We start from the raw sequence: 19,247 nt of genomic DNA, 5'->3' as shown, positions 1-19,247 counted from the left end.
GGTGATTATGCTCTTTAGGACTTTTCAAAAGCACAGACATTCTCTAATTTATGAAGTTGTGAATGAACTCACTTCCTGTTATTTAATAGGAACATGCAACTGGCTTTAAGTACAGAACAATTGCTTTCTAAAACGAAATGAAGTATATCATACCCAGAAATGAATCAAATTATGTATAATTGATATAACAGTGCCTAAATACATTCCCGCTGGGACATAATTCTATGTATTTGAAATTGAAAATATATAGCACAGAGCAAATATGATAGTGTGAAGGTAGTGTTCTTAATTTAGTAAATATTAAAAAAGCATTGCATAATTTGACATATGGTTTTTCTGTTTTTTAAAATAAACCTCAAAAGCTATGCATTTAACATAGTTTCTGTGTTTAAAAATAGTTATATCCAAATAAGTAATCAAGGACTCTAGCAAGTGCTTTTGTAAGATTATTCATGGCTTGGGAAACAGTTGGATGCCATCAATAATTTTTAAATATATATATGTGTGTGTACATGTGTATGTATTGTTTCTCAGCAGAGTAATAACCTTAAAACCTTCCAAGTTTTTAAGTCTCATTATAGTTATACTGAATATAAGCTAGAGGTTTACTTAATATGCCTTTCTGGGTTTAAAGGAAATTTCTGCCAATGGGAAGACTTTGGTTAGAGCTGCAAGCACTCCACAGAAATGCATAATAGAGACTGGGAAAATGTCACAGTGGTCTGGTTTTCCAGGAGTTTACTCAGGGGTCATGTGTATGAATAGCCTTAACTTGTATTGTGGAGGTAGAGAAATACGGTTTTTACCTTCCTGCATTTTAAGTACCCTACATCATGAAGTTATAAATATTTGTTTTTAGGATCTAAAGAATAGAAAAGCATTTGCCTCAATCACTTTCTTCTGGCTATAAAATTTTTTTGAGGATCAGCTCCTGTGCTAATGTGGGAGTGTGTATGTATGTCTGTGTGTGTTATATTCAACTCTCACAGCATTCCAGGATAAAAATTCTATTATTTACTTTTATAAATTAGGAAACTGAAACAGAAAGGCTACGTGAGTGATGTAGGATCAGAGTCAAAATTTGCACCTGGTCCAGGATGGCTTCTCTAGGACCAACACATGTTCAGACTCTAGCAAGCAGGAAAGAGAAAAGGGACAGAGAAGTCATGTCCTATCCATTTGAGACCCCCTCCAGAATTTGCAGAGTTCACTTTTGTACTCCATCCAGTTACCCAGGGGTTAGTGACATAGCCATGCTGAAGCGGTCTTTATTCAGACATGGTGTTCTCACCTAAATTTTCGAACTAAAAGGAAGGAAAGCAGATTTTGGTGAAAAACTTCACAACAAATGTCCATCAAATTTTTCCATTTAACAATTATTCTTATGCTTTCAAGTGTTTTTTATGACTTCATCAATGGAATCTGTCACCAAGAAGATTTGTGAATTAAAGATCCAATACTCTACATTTCTAATTGCTAATTTTCCTTAAGATTTAATTCCAGGAATGATCTCCTGATTTGGATTAATGAGGATTCACTCAAACATAATAGAAAAACATATACATTCGTCCATTAAATATTTGCAAAATGAACCTCATATGAACAAAAACCCAAAAACTTGAATTCATTTCCTATCTTGTGCTGGGAATTAAACATTTTCATGAGCAATTTCAGATGCAAAATTTGAGACAGTAGAGTTTAGGAGGTCTTAGAAGTATAAAAACAATTTTAATTCTTACTTTCCCACATATAAGGTGTACAACTGTGGGACTTAGATTTCTTATCTGTAAAGTATACCTAGAATAATAAAGGCTTTATAATGATTTTAAGAATATTAAGCTTACTAAGGAATATATATGGGTGTACATATATATATATATTTAACAAATCTGTGTGGTAGTCATACTTAATATACTACTTGATAACTTTTTCCACTAAATTATGTATTATAAGCATGCATTTCATATTTAATAAAGTGTCTACACTGATATTCTTAATTGATTTGTGGTGTCACATTCTGCTGATCTCAGGGCATATAGACCAGTGCTACTGATAAAACACACAAGAATTGGGAAGGGAAAAAAAGCAAGTTGTTTGTGATTCATAGGTTACATGCCATTTACATTAAAAATCAAAGAACATTTGCAATAAATGATTTGAATTAATAAGAAACTTTGGTAGGTAGGTATTTACATTTATCTAGTAAATATTTAATGAACATACATGTGTGCTTAGGATACATCGGTGAATATAATAAATATCCTTGTCTTATTGGAGCTTACATTCTAGCAGGTAATACAAGAGATAAGAAACATTAAAAATAAAAATTAAGTAAATTGTATAATGTTTTAGAAGATGATACTGCTATGGAAAAAATAAATCAAAGCCAGAAGATTCAGATATGCTAAGGTGAGGTAAGACTTCCCATTTTAAATATAATATTCTGAAAAAGCCTCTTTGAGAAGGAGATATTCAGGCAAAGGCATGCCAAAAAGACAAGATTGTCAAGCTATAGAGAAAGGGCACTATAAGAGTGGGAATAGTTAGTGCAAAGATCCTGAGATGACTGGATGTTAGCCTTATTTGAGGAGAAGCAAGGATGCCTATATGGATGGCAGAAAGGGAAGGAGGGGTAAAGAGGCAAGATATGTGCTTAAAGAGTAATAGGGAGATGAGTGCCCTAAGGAGCCTTGTTGGGACTTTGGCTGGTAGTTAGGACTTCAACAAATGAATTTGGAGAGGGGAATAGTTCAACCCACAACTGGAGAACAATGAAGAATGAAAGGAGGTATGTGGATTCAGTCAGTAGGTAGAAATCACCCTTTGAGGATTTTTCTGTAAAAGAGGAGAGAAGTGGTGCAGCAACTAGTTAAGGAATTAAGAGCATTTTTGTTTTGTTTTTAAGATAGGAAAAATATAAAATTAATATGTAGATAGGAATGATTTAATAAGGAGGGAAAGAATTGTTACTACAGGTAACAGATGGAAGAATTTCTGAAGCATTGAGCACACAATAAAAATAGGATCTAGTGCCCTTAAAGGGGCTGCTTTTAGGCAGAAGACAAATGGTTAATTTCTAGAACCAGGAAGGCAAATACATATGCAGATGGTGGTAGGTAGGCATCCATGGGGGCAATATTCTGTAGATTTTACTTCTGGTTGTTTAATTTCTTTCCAGTGGAGCAGAAAGGAGGGTTTACAGCTTATAAAGAAGATGGGGAAAGAGATCATTGAAGATTGAAGATGTAAGAGAAATGTGAAATAATCAGCTAGAAGACAGAGTGATTGGACTAGGGAAGTATATTGTGCTTGCATGAAAACAATTCTTGGGCCTAGTTGAAAGCATGTTCTGGAGGCTAGAAGTCTGAAATCAGAGTGTCAGCAAGGCCAGATTCTCCCTTATGGTTCCAGGGGAGAACTCTTCTTGCCTTTTCTAGCTTTTGGTGTATGCTGGATTTCTAGATACATCATGCTCGTCACATGGCCCATCTTTTCTCTGTGTTTTTACATGGTCTTTCCTCTCTGTGTCTCTCTGTCCTAATTTTCCCCACTCTAATGATCTCATTTTAACTTGAATATCAATGTAAATATCCTATTTCCAAACAAAGTCATATTTTGAGGTACTGGGGGTTAGGACTTGAACATATCCTTTCTGGAGGATTCCATTAATCCATACAATTATATAAAGAGTAAAGAAGAACATAAAATTAGGTACTGTGTACCTAAAATAAATAGAGCTGGCGAGACTGGGAGATGAGGGACAAAGAGGGATGGGTAACTAATGTTCATTGCTCTCCTTTGATAGAACAAAAGAGATTTGGAAAAACAAAATGCTTGTTTTCACTCCTATAGTACTCCCCTTTGCCTATAACCAAAGAAGTCCTGAGTAACTCCTAAAGGGCTATCTTTTAGCAATTTCCAACAAATTTTAAGAAATGTTCTTAATAGAACATTCTCCTTTGAGTTATTTATATGCTAAATAATCACAGATTGACTTTGATCCACTCTTTAAATTCGTTTTTGCTAAGCTTTAAATTTGAGTTGGACATATCAAATAATGCACCAGCAGATTCAAAAGAATCTTTTTTCATCAGTTTCATTAGTTCCACTATTAATCTAACTCTTAAGGAATGACATCTTTAATTTCATATGCAATGCTGTTGTTTGTCACTGAGCTACAAATTTCTGCAACAGGGAAAATGAAGGATTCTGGGCAGATATGTGATTGAGCTAAAATCCATGTAAGCCACATGTGTTTCAGAAACTGAAAAGCCACCATTTATCTGAGATGAAAAACACTGAGTTAAAAGAATATACTAACTCATTAATTTCTAATGCCTTTCATGTAGGGTTTATTTTCTATTACTTTATACGTGTACTTATGCATGATCTGGGCTGAGATGGCATTAAATAAAGTAGACTGGGAGGTTCTCTCACACAGTCTTGGACACATTTACTGAAGGCATAAATTTATAGTCAAGAATGACAGAGGTTTACACACTAATAAACTAATTTCTTCTTGATTATTTTTGTTAATTAGTACACAGTTAAAAACCTATAAACTGATTAAAAGGCTAAGATTTGAATTAAAGTATTAAGAAAACATGTTAGAAATAACAACTTTAGGGGCACCTGGCTGGTTCAGTCAGTACAGTGTGTGTCTCCTCAACTCAGGTTGTGAATTCAAGCCCCACCTTGGGTGTGGAACCTACTTAAAGAAATATTTATTTATTTTTTTTATTTAACGGAGAAAGAGCATAAGTAGAGGGAATGGCAGGCCGAAGGAGAGGGAAAAGCAGACTCCCCACTTAGCAGAGTCTGATGTGGGACTCAATTATAGGACTCTGGGATTATGACTACAGCTGAAGGCAGATGCTTAATTGACTGAGCCACCTGGATGCCCCAAGACGTATAAAACTGTAAAACACGTGTCCATATTTCCACTTTTAGAAGTTATTTTGAAATCTAATTAATAAAATGCAAAAAAATAAGTATTTAAAGCCAAAGGTGGAAGTTTCTTTTCCACTCCTCCCCTTGACTCACACTTAGTATAATACAAACAGAGATTTTGTGAGGAAATTTGGTATTTATACTTCCAGGTCCTTATGAGTACATTTATATACAAAAACATCTTCACATTAAATAAAATTAAAATAAAATGTATTTGATATTGCTCTGCTTGCTTTCTTCTCTTGACAATGACTTGAAGAACATTTTACATCAGTTCTTTTTTTTTTTTACATCGGTTCTTATAGTTCCTTTTCATTTTTCTTTTTAATTGTTAAAGAGCATTTGTATGCAGAGGTTTGTTTAGCTAAATCCTATTAATGGATATTTCACTAGGGCATGTAATATTATAATGACCTACCTACATTCTTCTTTTGTTTACATTTATTTCCCAGGGTCTGATAAAGAAAAGTGAACTGGTGCCTCCCTGGGAATACATATTTACATTTTAATAGATATTGTCAAATTCCCTCCCAAAGACTTTATACATTTAGGCCCTAACCAACAGCAAATAAGCCTACCAATTTTCCATGTGTTTGAGAGTTCCATCTCATGAAAAAATATTTTAGCAATGACATAGAAGAAAATATATGGTTTTGTTTTGTTTTTGTTGTTTTTTTGCTTTATCTTATTTTTTTGTACGATTGGTAAATTTCACATCTTTTATTGTGTTTCCTGGTAGATTATAATTATTTTTTCCTGAATTACCTATTCATATTCTTTGAACATTTTTGATAAGGTTTTTTTTCTTATATGCAGAATATCTTTGTCGATTCTAGAAACATATTTTTAGCTCTCTATTGATATTACATTTTCCTAGTTCTGTGTTAATCTTTTACATTTTCTTAAGCCTCCTATTGTTATGAAAAGAATTTGCATTTGTGTGTATTCAAATATATAAATACTTACCTTTATAATTTTTCATCTTTTTTGTATGGAAATCTTCTTAGGTGTAAGATAATGAACACATTTTTTTCTTATTTACCTCTTTGATCTTCAGGAATTTATTTTTAGTTTCAGCATGGGATATTTTTCTAATAGATAAAGAGTTCCCTCCATTAGATATTCATTCAATTGTACCATCACAGTTTTTGGAAGAGTCCATATTTTTACCAGGAACTTGAAGTTCTTCTCTATAGCAATCATTGACACTTCTACACAGTTCTGTTTCTGAGTGTTCAATTCTGTAGTTCTATTTCCTTTTGTCCTGCACTAACAACATTTTTAGTGACTCTAATTTTATATTCTTGTTACCTGTCAGACAATTCCCTCTTTAACACTTCTTTCTCTTTCAAATATCTTATAAAATTAGTTGTCAAATTCCATAAAAAGCCTTTGTTCAGATTTCACTGAATTTATATATTTCTGAGAAGAAAAATAACACTTTTAAAATAGGATATTTTTCCCATCCACCATCTTGACAGGTATCTCCATTATTTGAGGTTAAATAGTATGTTTTTTAAAATGTACATTTAATAAATTATTAGCCATAAATAGCTCACATTAGTATAGATTTGATTATTGTGTTTTATAGACGTGTTGTTGTGAATGGGATATTTTCTGTTTCATTACATTTTCAGTTGGTTCTGAATCATGTCTAGCAAGGCATTAATTTTGTTGTTTTGATGACATAGTAATCTTGCTGAACTCTCTTCTAAGTGATATTTAGTTTACAATTATTTGTCTTTATTATTAAGTAGAATATCATAATCTCTCCAAATAAAAATGGCTTTGCCTTTTCCTTACAAATTCCTTCCTCATTTCTTTTGTCTTGGTTGAATTGTTGACTTAATGGGAACACTTGTAACTGTTCAACATAAAGTATGAATCTGTATATGTTTCTCACAGATATCCTTTATCAAGTTTTGGAAATCTTACATACTAAAATTTTTACAAATTTGGAATGGACGTTAAATACTACATCTAGATCTTCTCATTTTATTGTCATCACTTACATAGTATTTCTTTATTTAAAAAAAACCTTATACTGATACTTACTATTAGTTCTTATTCTTTCTCTATTTTTAGTTTTACTAAACTTCCAACAATTAGCCTTGTGACAACAATTTTTTGGTATTTATTATAGATTAACCATACTTTTTATTGATTTGCATTTATATTTATTTTAAAGTTAATTAATTTCCAATTTGTTATTTATTTTTATTTTCTATGGACTTTTTCCCCTAATTTTTTTTTTTTTTTTTTTTTTTAGATTTTAAGGCTGCTATCATAAAATACCACAAACTGGGTGGCTTAAAACTATAGATTTTATTTTCTCATACTTCTAGAGGCTGGGAAGTGAAATCAAGTTGTTAGCAAAGTCTTGTTTCCTCTGAAACTTGTAGAGGAATTCTTATCTCTCTTCAGCTTCTGGTGACTTATTGGTAATCTTTGGCATTCACTCATTTGGAGGTACATAAAACTCCAATCTTTGTTTTCATTTTTATGTGGTGTTCCTTCTGCATGTCTCTGTGTCTTCACATGGTCAACTTATAAAACACCAGTTATGTTGGATTAGAGATCCACCCTACTACAGGATGACCTCATGTTAACTAATTACATTTTCAATGACCCTATTTCCCAATAAGGTTATATTCTATGGTGCTAGTGGTAAGGATTCTAACATTTTGGGGAGGTGGACTTCAACCCCTAACAAGGGCTTGATATTTTTATCCTTAATCTCTTTGTTTCTATATATTAATCCTCTAAACTCTCATCTAAGCATTATTGTAACCACAGCTCCTAGGCTATGATATGTATCAGAGAAAATTATGCACAAAGAGTTCTATTATTAACTAATATTTAAAAGATAAACATATTTCTCTTTTGAACTGAAGGAAGTATTTTTCTTGATAAAATTATTATAGAAAGAATAGAAATTAAAAGAATCCCCTGTGGAGAATATTGTCAATAGTTAGGGTAAGAGATTGTATGTGAAGAATAACATAAATAAAAAGGATGTTTGGTACTGAAATATCATAATGAGAATGAAACATGAAACAATTAGTATTCCAAGGGGTTGACAGAAAATTACAATGAAGGAATAACAGAGGCAATATGGTAAAGCCAATCAAATGAATAGATAGGTGACATTGAAGAATGATGGCAAATGGCAGTGCCTCTACTATGACGTGAATGATCAGCTTCAATAGAAACTCCCACGTTGGTACTGGCAGAAGTAAAGCAGTTTTAGTTTTATAGAAAATTGCCTAGTAGGAAAGTTCCCAGAGGGAAGTTAATGGGGAAACTAAAGTACTTATTATAATTGTACAGAAGGAAGAACACCCTATGTCCTTATTGCCATGTTTGAAAATTTTCTCTAGAAAGAGATCAAGGCTGTCTGACATTGTAATCAAGGGTTCAGTAGCCAGCACTCTGTTGTACGTGATGGGGACCTACAAAAATATATTAAAATAAGCAAAATCAATCAATGGTCTCTGTTTATAGAAAGGAGGACTACAGGATGTGGAAGGAGGTTATAGCATGCATATATCTGACATAGCCCTAATGGCATATTTGCATATCTAATATTGAATTATATGAAAGGAACAAAAATTGTTCAAAATAAAGCAGGTATTTTGAAAACCCTAAAAAACACTTTACTCACCTTGCTTATGATTTTTAATGGCTTTTTTATGGTAACCAAACATAGCTCTAAAAATGATCATTTAAACAGGATCATCATGAATAAATTCTACAGCTTTATATGTATAATCCCACACCTAGTTATGCAGACGTCTTTTAAATCTCAATAAATTAGATAGTTACGTAATATCAGAAAAGTTAAAGCAAATGAAACATGTGAAATGACACTAGTATTTATCACATAAAATTTAAACAAGTTATTGTTATGTTTACACTTTATATATATAATTCAGTCCAAACTGCAGGGAAACCCAAGAAGGCATTTATGATAATACACTATGTGCTTCAGAATTAATAACTTGAGACTTCTCACTAAAATTCTTTATTATGTATTTTGGAGAAAAATACATAATAGAAAAAAGAGTATATAAGCATTCTATTTTCACAGAGTATGATTACTTTATCAAGACTGCTTGTAGATTTGATATTCATGAAGTAGAAAAATGGCATTAATATACTTATTTTGTAGTTTACTCTGAATCTTTTAATAAATTCTGTTTATAGAATTATAGGAGGAACAAGAGCTATTGCCCTGATTTCAGTTTTTCAGGATACACTACTACAAACTACAGAAATCTAAGCCCTCAGGAAATAGCAAAGAAGTCACAGTGAGATGAGACATGGACTCATCACCTCTGTTTTATAGTGTGATGTGTGCTGAGTGCACAGTAAAGCACAAAAGATTTTGCTGCTGAAATCTTAATCAAAAATGCATTCTTTTCTCTGGTTCATGAACAATTTTTCTACAATATATGTTGTTTATTAAGGAGAGATTATTCTAAACTTTGTAGCACACACAGTTTTCAAGTAAAACAAACAGTAGTTTTGAAAGTGATGTGCTCCTTACTCTGTTCACTTAAATCATACCTCACAGGCTTATCTGCTTTTCCTATGCTGAACTAGCTAATTCCATTGTGTTTACTCATTTTTTCTCATTTCACACAATAAAACTCTAATAGGATAATTAACATATATGCAGCACTAACAATTATATTTGGAAGAATCAAACACCCTCACTACTACTAACTCTTGCTCTGGATAAACTTTGTTCATCCTGTTTTCTAGTTCTTTTTTTTTTTTTTTTAAGATTTTATTTATTTATTCATGAGAGACACAGAGAGAGAGGCAGAGACACAGGCAGAGGGAGAAGCAGGCTCCATGCAGGGAGCCCGATGTGGACTCGATCCCAGGTCCCCAGGACCACACCCCGGGCTGAAGGCGGAGCTAAACCGCTAAGCCACCCGGGCTGCCCCTGTTTTCTAGTTCTTAAATGGCATTTCCTCAAGCAAAGATTTCCTGATTAGCTCTTAATTAGGAGACTAGCTGGTCTCTATCCTAATCAATTTCTCCTTTTGTATTTATAATTTTATGTTCTTTGTATGTTCACTATTTTATTGAATATCTCTACAAGGACTGTAGATTATTGTCATCTACTGCTTAGTGCATAGTAGGCTTACAGTATTTGTTAAATGAATGATGATTGGACTGTTTATATCCTTAATAAAGAAATAAAGATTAAAAGGGTTATTACAAAGCAAGTAAAATAGTGACTAGCCATAATTTTTTAAGTTGAGAGTTTTTATGTAGGATGAATTCTCAGAAGTGGAACTGGTGGAACAGAGAGTTTATGCACTTGTTTTTTAAGTTATTGCAATTAATTAACTTTCTTGAGGTAAAATTTATATCCCACAAGTTCACCTATTTAAGTGTACAATTTAATGATTTTCTATATAAAGATTTTTAATGAGTAAAAATAAACTCTAATATATGCCCGACTTCTATATAACAGAAATGTAGATCATATAAATCAGTCATTTTGGTTATTACTTTTTTACCTAGATTCTAACTTCAAAGGCACAATTTGGAAATGATTGGAAAAATAAATAAGCATAATCTCCATCAGTTTTTCCTATGCCTCAAATCACATTTCTTAGGGTAAGGGATATTTTCATTGTTTTTTGGTGTTAAATAGTAGAATTGGCTGAACAAACCTTAAGTATGGATTATGATATGCTGATTTACTTAACTAATGTTCTATATTTTATAAAACAGTGGTGAGGTAAATTGTTACCCCAAAGAGGGTAGTTTTCTTAGTCCTAGTGTGGCTACTCTGATGATTTCTTCATGAAATTCTGGATCCCATGAGGTTTAAATTGTATGCTTAAGGAACTGGAAGATATTTCATATTGTTTGTTTAATTGACTAAGTAAAACTTGGTCCCTGTGGTATACTGAGATACATGATTTTGAGGAGCCAGAAATTCCTTATTGTAAAAGAAAGAACCTAAGACTTAGGGAGATACACACACACACACACACACACACACACACACGAGTTGATTTATCTATGTGTGATTACTCATTTCTTACCACTCCTTGGTAAGAAGCTGCCAATCTTATCCCTGTGGAAAGCTGCTTTCTTCCACAATGTGCTGAGAAATAATGTTGGTGTCAGGAGCATCAGCATCCTTTGGTACACCCCAGTAGTTTTTCATCGTCAGCCAGTGATGCAAGGAGAAGATAATCCACTGGAACAAGCTCCCTGATTTCAGTGGAGTAAGAGGTAGTACAACAGCCAGTGTAGGAATGGTTGTCAGGGCAGTAGTGTTCAACAAAATGGTTAGAACTTTGTGAATCTTTAGTTGAGGATAGTTGATCATATAACCTCTAGACCCCCAAAGATTGGAAACTCACTGAGACCTATCTTTTTAACTGAATAAATTCTAGATATGGTGGGGGGAAAAAAAACACAACCAAAACTTGACTGAGGTACCACTCTGGGTAGTAATGAGCCTCACTCAATTCCCACATCTAATCATCTTACAGCCCCATCCCCTTGAGTGTAGGAGAATATGCAGACCTATGAGAAAGGTTCTTATGGTACTATTATCAAAATATTATAGATTTTCCTCTTGTCTTTTTCTAATGACACAAATGACCATTTGTTTATCAGAATCACTGTGCCCACCTGATATTTGAAGAGATACTAACTTCTGGCTCTGAGATGATTCTAGTATCCAGGGCACAGACTGCCATTTTCTTATCTTCTAGGCAGAGTTTGCCTTCGGGTCATCAGTTGATAAATGGAGTTTTGTCCTAATCTGTCTTGCAGTCAGCCTAGAAGCTCATGAAACAATTCTAAGTTAATTTCCCAAGTGCTCCTGAGTATAACTGACATTATAGCAAATTATAGGATGTTGGCAGGGATGCTTGATTCTCATTATCAATGTGAAATATAGTGCCTTTCATGCAATGCAGACATGAAGTTGAATCTCTGGAGTCCAGGTCATCTTCTGTCAAGGGATAAAAATTAAGAAAAAAACAAATCTTGGGTTGGCATTCTTCTAAGAGATCAGACATTAGGAATATAGATTTGGATCACCTCCAGGTAAGAACCTTGGCTCCCTGAGGTGAAGACTGAATGAAAAGGAACATTGATTGGATCAAGGGAAATAACATCATAAATACTGGTGAAACCCTCATGAACAGGGGCAGAAATGAGAGCAATAATAGCTATGGGTAACCTTAGGTATTGCATATGTTTATTGCATTAGGTATTGCATACCTTTAAACATATGTCCTTTTACTTCATTTCCATTTCTCTCCTGTTTTATATTAAATGTTTGGGGTTATTACCTTTTATAATTTGTTCATAGTTTAAAAGAAATGAAGACAGCTTTGTGACTATAAGAGACTTAACATTACACAGAATTAAATGTAATAACTCATGAGAGTTTGGGTCTTCCCTTTCAGAGAGACAATAAGCATGCTTTCATTTCTCTGAGGATTAATTGTGTCCTGCGGGAGCATATTGCTCTTACTATTACTTGAAAGTTAAATATGAGAATAAACCTGTGCATAAGTGTGAAGAAGCTAGAGGGCTACTATTATAGATAGTTTTGGTCAATATTTATCTCAACATCCAAAATTAGGCTCCAGATGTGACTTAGGTTCCACCTGAACAAATTTTAATTCAAAACTAAGTTACATGGAGAGAGAGGGAAGTATCCATTTAACTGGCCTCTGTCCTGAGAGAGGTGGGTTTGCTCTGGCCCCCGCAGCTACAGTAGCAGCTTCTGGGTTTTTCCTTTTTAACTGTGAGCTAATTAGCACTGAAATTATGTTGGTGCTCCAATTTTGTCTGTTCCTGCACATTTCAAACAATTAATTGAATAATCTATGTTCCTTACTACTTAATTCAATTTGAAATATTGATCTTATCTGAAATTAAGAAACCTGGTTCATATAGGAAATACTATTACAGCCTCTTACCATGTTGGTATTCAAATACAAAGACAAATTTGCAGTATACCTGTGACATTTCTAAATCTGTTTACAGTTTTTTGAGGGTAAGAACTTATTTATTTATTTATTATAAAAATTGTATATGGTTAAAGTGTATAGCATGATGTTTTGATGTATATATACATTGTGAAATGATTGTTATAGTCAACAAATTAACATATCGTCCACCTCACATAGTTACCATTTTGTGTGTGTATAAATGAGAACGTTAAAGATCTATTTTCAGAAAATTTCAATTATACAGTATCATAGTATAAAAAATAAACATCGAGTTGTACACTAGATCTCTAGATCTCTAGAATTTATTCATTCTATGTAAGTTAAACTTTGTACCTTTTGGTGGAGGTAAATAAAAAAAATTTATTCCCTTTTTGAAGTCTCTATTAAATTCCAGTTAACATACAGTGTAGTATTAATTTCAGGTATAGAATTTGGTGATCCATCAAAACTTTGTACCTTTTTTACCAACATCTCCTCATTCCCCCATCCTGTTTGCTCATCTCTGCCTAGCTGTAGTGACTGTTGTTGGAATCAAATGGAGGTGAATATGAACATTATTATGAATTTTAAAGCCATTTACAAAGTTTAGAGGTTAACATTGTTTTAGCTAAAAGAGAATAGGGTTATAATTGGAAATAAGTCTATATATAATAAGTTGATAAGTGGAGATTGTCAATATTTGAATGCTTCTAGAAAAGTTCCAAGGACATATATGTATGAAAAATATTTCAAATGTCAATACTCACTGAATTCTTAGAGCTAAAAAGTGGCATAAATAATCAAGATAGGGATAAAATTAAATGGAGCAATAGGAAGTGATGTTGAAATGCATTTCATTCCTGTTTTTAATTAGTATAATTACGGTTGAGAAATAAGACATTCTTAAAACACAAAAGTAAGAACAGAGGCAACACATGAAAGTATAATAATTGCCAGAGAGTTTTATACACACACAATATTAAAAAAAGTATTTTTGTTCGAGAAAGTGCACTTCATTTTTCAGTTTCATGCTACAATATCAAGTTATCAACTATATTTTAATATGGAGAGAGTAAAGAGGTCAGAACAGGTAAGCTGTGAGGCAATTTCTTTCATATGTCTTCTTTGAGGTAGCTTTTGTGCTCAGCATTATGCTATTAGCTCAATAGCTATTTAATAGTGTAATTATGAACAGTGTTATAGAGAAAGTTATCACAAGAAGATTTAAACTTTCATTTGAAAAAATGCAAGTTAGGGTTATATTCTTTTTTTTTTTTATATAGGGTTATATTCTTAACCAAAGGCAAAGACAATCTAATTCATAGTTAAGATCAATCATATAAGCAAGGATGTAGCACAGTAAACTCAAAGATAATTTAAAATTTTAAAGCTATACACCACATTCTATAAATAATGCATGTGTTCTACATTTGTTTTTTTTTTTTTTTAAGATTATTTATTTGAGACAGAGAGAGAGAGAGAGAGAGAGAGAGAGAGAGAGGCAGAGACACAGAGGGAAAAGCAGAAAGAGAGAGAGGGATCCCTGGGTGGTGCAGCGGTTTGGCTCCTGCCTTTGGCCCAGGGCTTGATCCTGGAGATCCGGGATCGAATCCCACATCGGGCTCCCGGTGCATGGAGCCTGCTTCTCCCTCTGCCTATGTCTCTGCCTCTCTCTCTTTCTCTCTCTGTGACTATCATAAATAAATAAAAATTTTTAAAAAATTAAAAAAAAAAAAAAGAGAGAGAGAGAGAGAGAGAGAGGCAGAGACACAGAGAGAAAAGCAGGCTCCACGCAGGGAGCCTGATGTGAGACTCGATCCCGGGTCTCCAGAATCAGGCCCTGGGCTGAAGGCGGCGCTAAACCCCTGAACCACCCGGGCTGCCCTGTGTTCTACATTTGTACATGAAATATATGCTCTTAAAGTATGAAGATTATATATAGCATAAATATACAGCTTTTATTTGTGGTAAATTTGACCTAAATCTGATCCCAGTTTATATGCTTAAAAGGGGCATAGGTAAGCCTATATTTAAATCTGCTTTACCAATTAGTTTTAACTGTATGGTCTTGGAAAACTTCCTCAATCTCTTAGACTCCTGTGCATCTTATTATTCAATTAATTAATTATATTCATTACTTTTATAACTTATTTTAGAAATTTGACTTATTCTCTTTTCCCTAACCACTGCTCCTTTATTGTATTGTGTTCCTATTTAAAACGTCACATTAACTTGTATCTTTAAATTGTCATATTTTATTTTTTTAAAGTGCTCATCTGTTGCCTGAATTACCTCTGTTTTCTATTAAATCAGTCCCTATCTCTTTTTTTTAGTTTTTCTCTCTTTATGATATTGTTTTTTCCCCAAATATGTGGTATTTATATTTTGGAATGAAGTTCTAAGTAGACAGAGTATAACATTCTTTGGAAAGTGTTTCTGCTTTGCCTGTTTAGATCTGGTTTCACAAACATTCATTCTTCTGAATAGGAGAGCTGAACATGAGTTCTGCGTAGGTAAGGGAAATATTTTGCTTGGGACAAGGCTTCTTTCACTCTTGGGTAGAATAAGCCATCTATATATATATATATATATATATATATATATATATATATATATATATGTGTGTGTATATATATATATTTTTTTTTTTTTTTTTTCCACAGAGGTTTAGCAGATTTTCCTTTGTGGGCAGAATAGGGAGAGGTTTTAATTAACTTAGCTCTTCTGTAAATAGTTCTTTAATAAGTTACCTGTGGCAGATTTTATTTTACAAATACAATCACAACAATATCTTCCATTTTATATTATCTTCTTACATATACACACTTCTTACAAGTGTTTTTGTTTCTTCTCCCAAGGAAAGATGGAATCCATGATTCTTGTCCTTGAATTCTCAATGGGTTTGTATCTATGGTAGATATTGGCTTGTTAGGCAGGGTCATGAGAAGTTACAAACTTCTGTCTGGTTCCTCTTGGATGCTCATTCTTCTAACCCAACTACCATGCTATGAGGAGGCTCAAGCACCAACGCAGAGAGGCCCTGTGTACATGTTGCAGCCAGTGGCCACAGCTGAGGTCCTCTGATAGCCAGTAAAATCAGACAAGGGAGTGAAGGAGAGACTTTAGATAATGTCAGCTCTCAGCTGGAATGCTTTCTACTCTTCAAGTTATTCCAGTCATTGAATTGGCTCCAACTTTGAAGTTTTCCAGGCTAAAGCTTCAGAAATGTAGAATAGAGACAAGGAAATACTTTTCTTTTTTTTTAAATTTTTTTAAAAATTTATTTACAATAGTCACACAGAGAGATAGAGAGAGACAGAGAGAGGCAGAGATACAGGCAGAGAGAGAAGCAGGCTCCATGCACTGGGAGCCCGACGTGGGATCCGATCCCGGGTCTCCAGGATCGCGCCCTGGGCCAAAGGCAGGCGCTAAACCGCTGTGCCACCCAGGGATCCTGGAAATACTTTTCAAATATTTAACCAAGAGAATCAAGGAGTAGAGTAAAATTAGTACTTTCTTTGCCATTATATTGTGATTTTGTTCACATAGTCATGGCAACTTGAACTGTCCTCTCATTTTGCTGCCACAAGCCACTCTGTTGTGTGTTTTTACTAACTTGACTTTGAACCTAGAGACTTATTTGTGCATCCCAGAGGAAACAGACTCTGAGGCACCTCTTGTCTGTGTTTATCACAGTGGTTATTGTGCTGAATCTTGTGCATCAGTACATATCATCCAATGTCTGTCTTCAAGAAACCCATCAAAATCTCCATTCACTAATTATAATTTGTCCTTTTGTCAGGGATTCATATATTTTTATCAACTGAGTAGAGATTAGATAATTTGATATATGTGATCTCTCTGCCATCTTGCATCAGAAATCCAATAGTCTCATTAACAGGAGCTTCAAAAATCTTTGTCACTTAAAACAAAATGCTGCTTGGAAAAAATCAGGATTTGATTTCATGTTGCATTTACATTTTTTACTACAGGGGCCATTATCCATAAAAAAATATGTTACCAGTAAAAAAAAAAAAGCAAAAACCCTAAAACATAATGAGACAATGTGGAATGATGAACACTGAGACTAAAAGCAAGGAAAGTTAGGAATGCTTGGAAAATATTATTAGCCAGATCCTGCCGGCAAACCAGTCACAATTAAGGATTTGACTTTTCAGGAGGCGTATTGACTCTGAAATCCCATTAGTGTACCATGAAGTGAACTACAGATCGATTTCTCCTAATGATTTGCAAGCTTACTTATTGAGTTAAAATATGAGAAATGCCTAGCTCAATGTCTGGAACATGGTTAGAGTCAGTAAGAAGTTGTCACTTCAATGTTTGTAAACCAAATGGGTTACTTGAATATGGCCAGAATTATCTTTTTACTAGTATCTTCAGGTATTTCTGTAGATTTTGATTATCAACATTTAGCCAATCATCAAATATTTTGATACTCTATTAGGTGGTACTTTCACATAATGACAACTATTCAAAAATGATATATGTGCCTCTATAAAATTTGACCTTTGCTGGAAGTATTCAATTAGAAGTTATAGACTATTTGTTGCAGGCATTGAACAAAAAAAAATTAGATCTGGTAACTTTTAAGATACCTTTAAACTATGAAGTATTTTGATGCTGTGAAAACATTATGGAAAAAAACATTATGGGATATTTATAATTCCATTTTGTTATGCCTAATTGTTTTAAAATTAAATTTGAAACATTTTTTTAATAAGTGAACTTGATTTAATATGATAGTTTATTCTTCTAGTGTGAACAATATGAAACATTAAATTCTTCAATGATAATGGCTCTTTTTTTAGATTTCTAAAATGAAAGCAAGTGATTCACTTTGCAAACATACTTTGGAGATTAATTGGATCAAGAGAAAACTGAATCATTTTATTCATTTCAGTATGATCTGAGTAGGACACATATACAAACATTACATTCTCTATAAATCTAGTACTTTTTATAACTGTCCAATATCTTAAGACAAAGGTAAATAAATTGAGTCATAAAAAGTTATCTGTTAATGATGGAATGACACACATTAATTCATAGAATAAACTGTGAAGACTGTTACTTGGGAAGTATCTAGGTGAGGAAAATAAGAAATAAGAATAAAAAATATTTTTATTCCTAAATGTTGATTTTTTAATATTTTAAGTTATACATTGCTAATAAATATGTTAGTATTTTTGTATACCAAATATTGCAACATATATCTAATTTTTTGGTTATCTGCATATTAAACTCTCAAGATTTGTCCTCCAATACATGTAACTTTAAGGTATATAGATTATCAATTTTAATATGATATTAAAGAACATCAGTGTCTAGTTTGATATACAAACTTTTAAAATTATAGATGTTTTAGTTTTCTATTTCTTCTATAAAAAATTACCACAAATTAAGCAGCTTAAGGAACATAATTTATTGGGATGCTTGGGTGGCTCAGTGGTTGAGTGTCTGCCTTTGCCTCAGGGCATGATCCCAGAGTCTCAAGATCGAGTCCCACATCCGGCTCTGTGTGAGAAGCTTGCTTCTCCCTCTGCCTATGTCTCTGCCTCTCTCTCTCTCTCTGTCTCTCACGAATAAATAAATAAAACCTTTTTAAAAAAGAATATAATTTATCTAACAGTTCTGTTAATCCGTGGTTTGACATAAGTCTCAATGAGCTAAAATGAAGGAGCTAGTAAGGCTATATTCCTTTCTAGAGGTTCTGGAAGAAGATCTAGCATAATCAGTCTTCCATCTGGAGGCCCCACAGCCCAATCACATGTGCAAAATAAAATCCCTTTTGCTGTGTGAGGTAACATATTCACAGGTTCTGAGAATTAGGAAGTATTTTGTCAGGGAGCGCTCTTCTGACTACCACAATAGATAGAACAAATCCAAATAACTGATCATTTTAGAATTATTGGTCATATTCATTTCAGCCTCAAAAGAGAGCATGTGGCTATTGGAGCTTTGCACATATTCTCAAAATAATTTCAGCTGTTGACCCTAAAACCAGGGAGATTAATTTATACTGCTCAAAGCATAATTATTTCACTACCGATTCCTTCCCAAGACAACATGTTCTTTTGCCTCTTTTGATTGTTATCCCTTCCACTCCAAACTTCTGGGTCCCTAACTATTCAAGTGATGACAGCTCACTATAATAAAAACCAAATCAATAACAGCAACAATAATAATGGTAACTCTCATCTGTGATAAGTCTAATACATGCCAACCCTGTGCTAGAAGTGCTAGTGCATTATCTTTAAGATCAGCTCTTCCCTCAAGAAAGCTTTGAGTTGT

This window comes from Canis lupus, chromosome 16 (assembly GCF_003254725.2).
Source record: "Canis lupus dingo isolate Sandy chromosome 16, ASM325472v2, whole genome shotgun sequence".
Taxonomy (NCBI): Eukaryota; Metazoa; Chordata; class Mammalia; order Carnivora; family Canidae; genus Canis; species Canis lupus.
Note: the sequence above shows the minus strand (reverse complement) of the source record.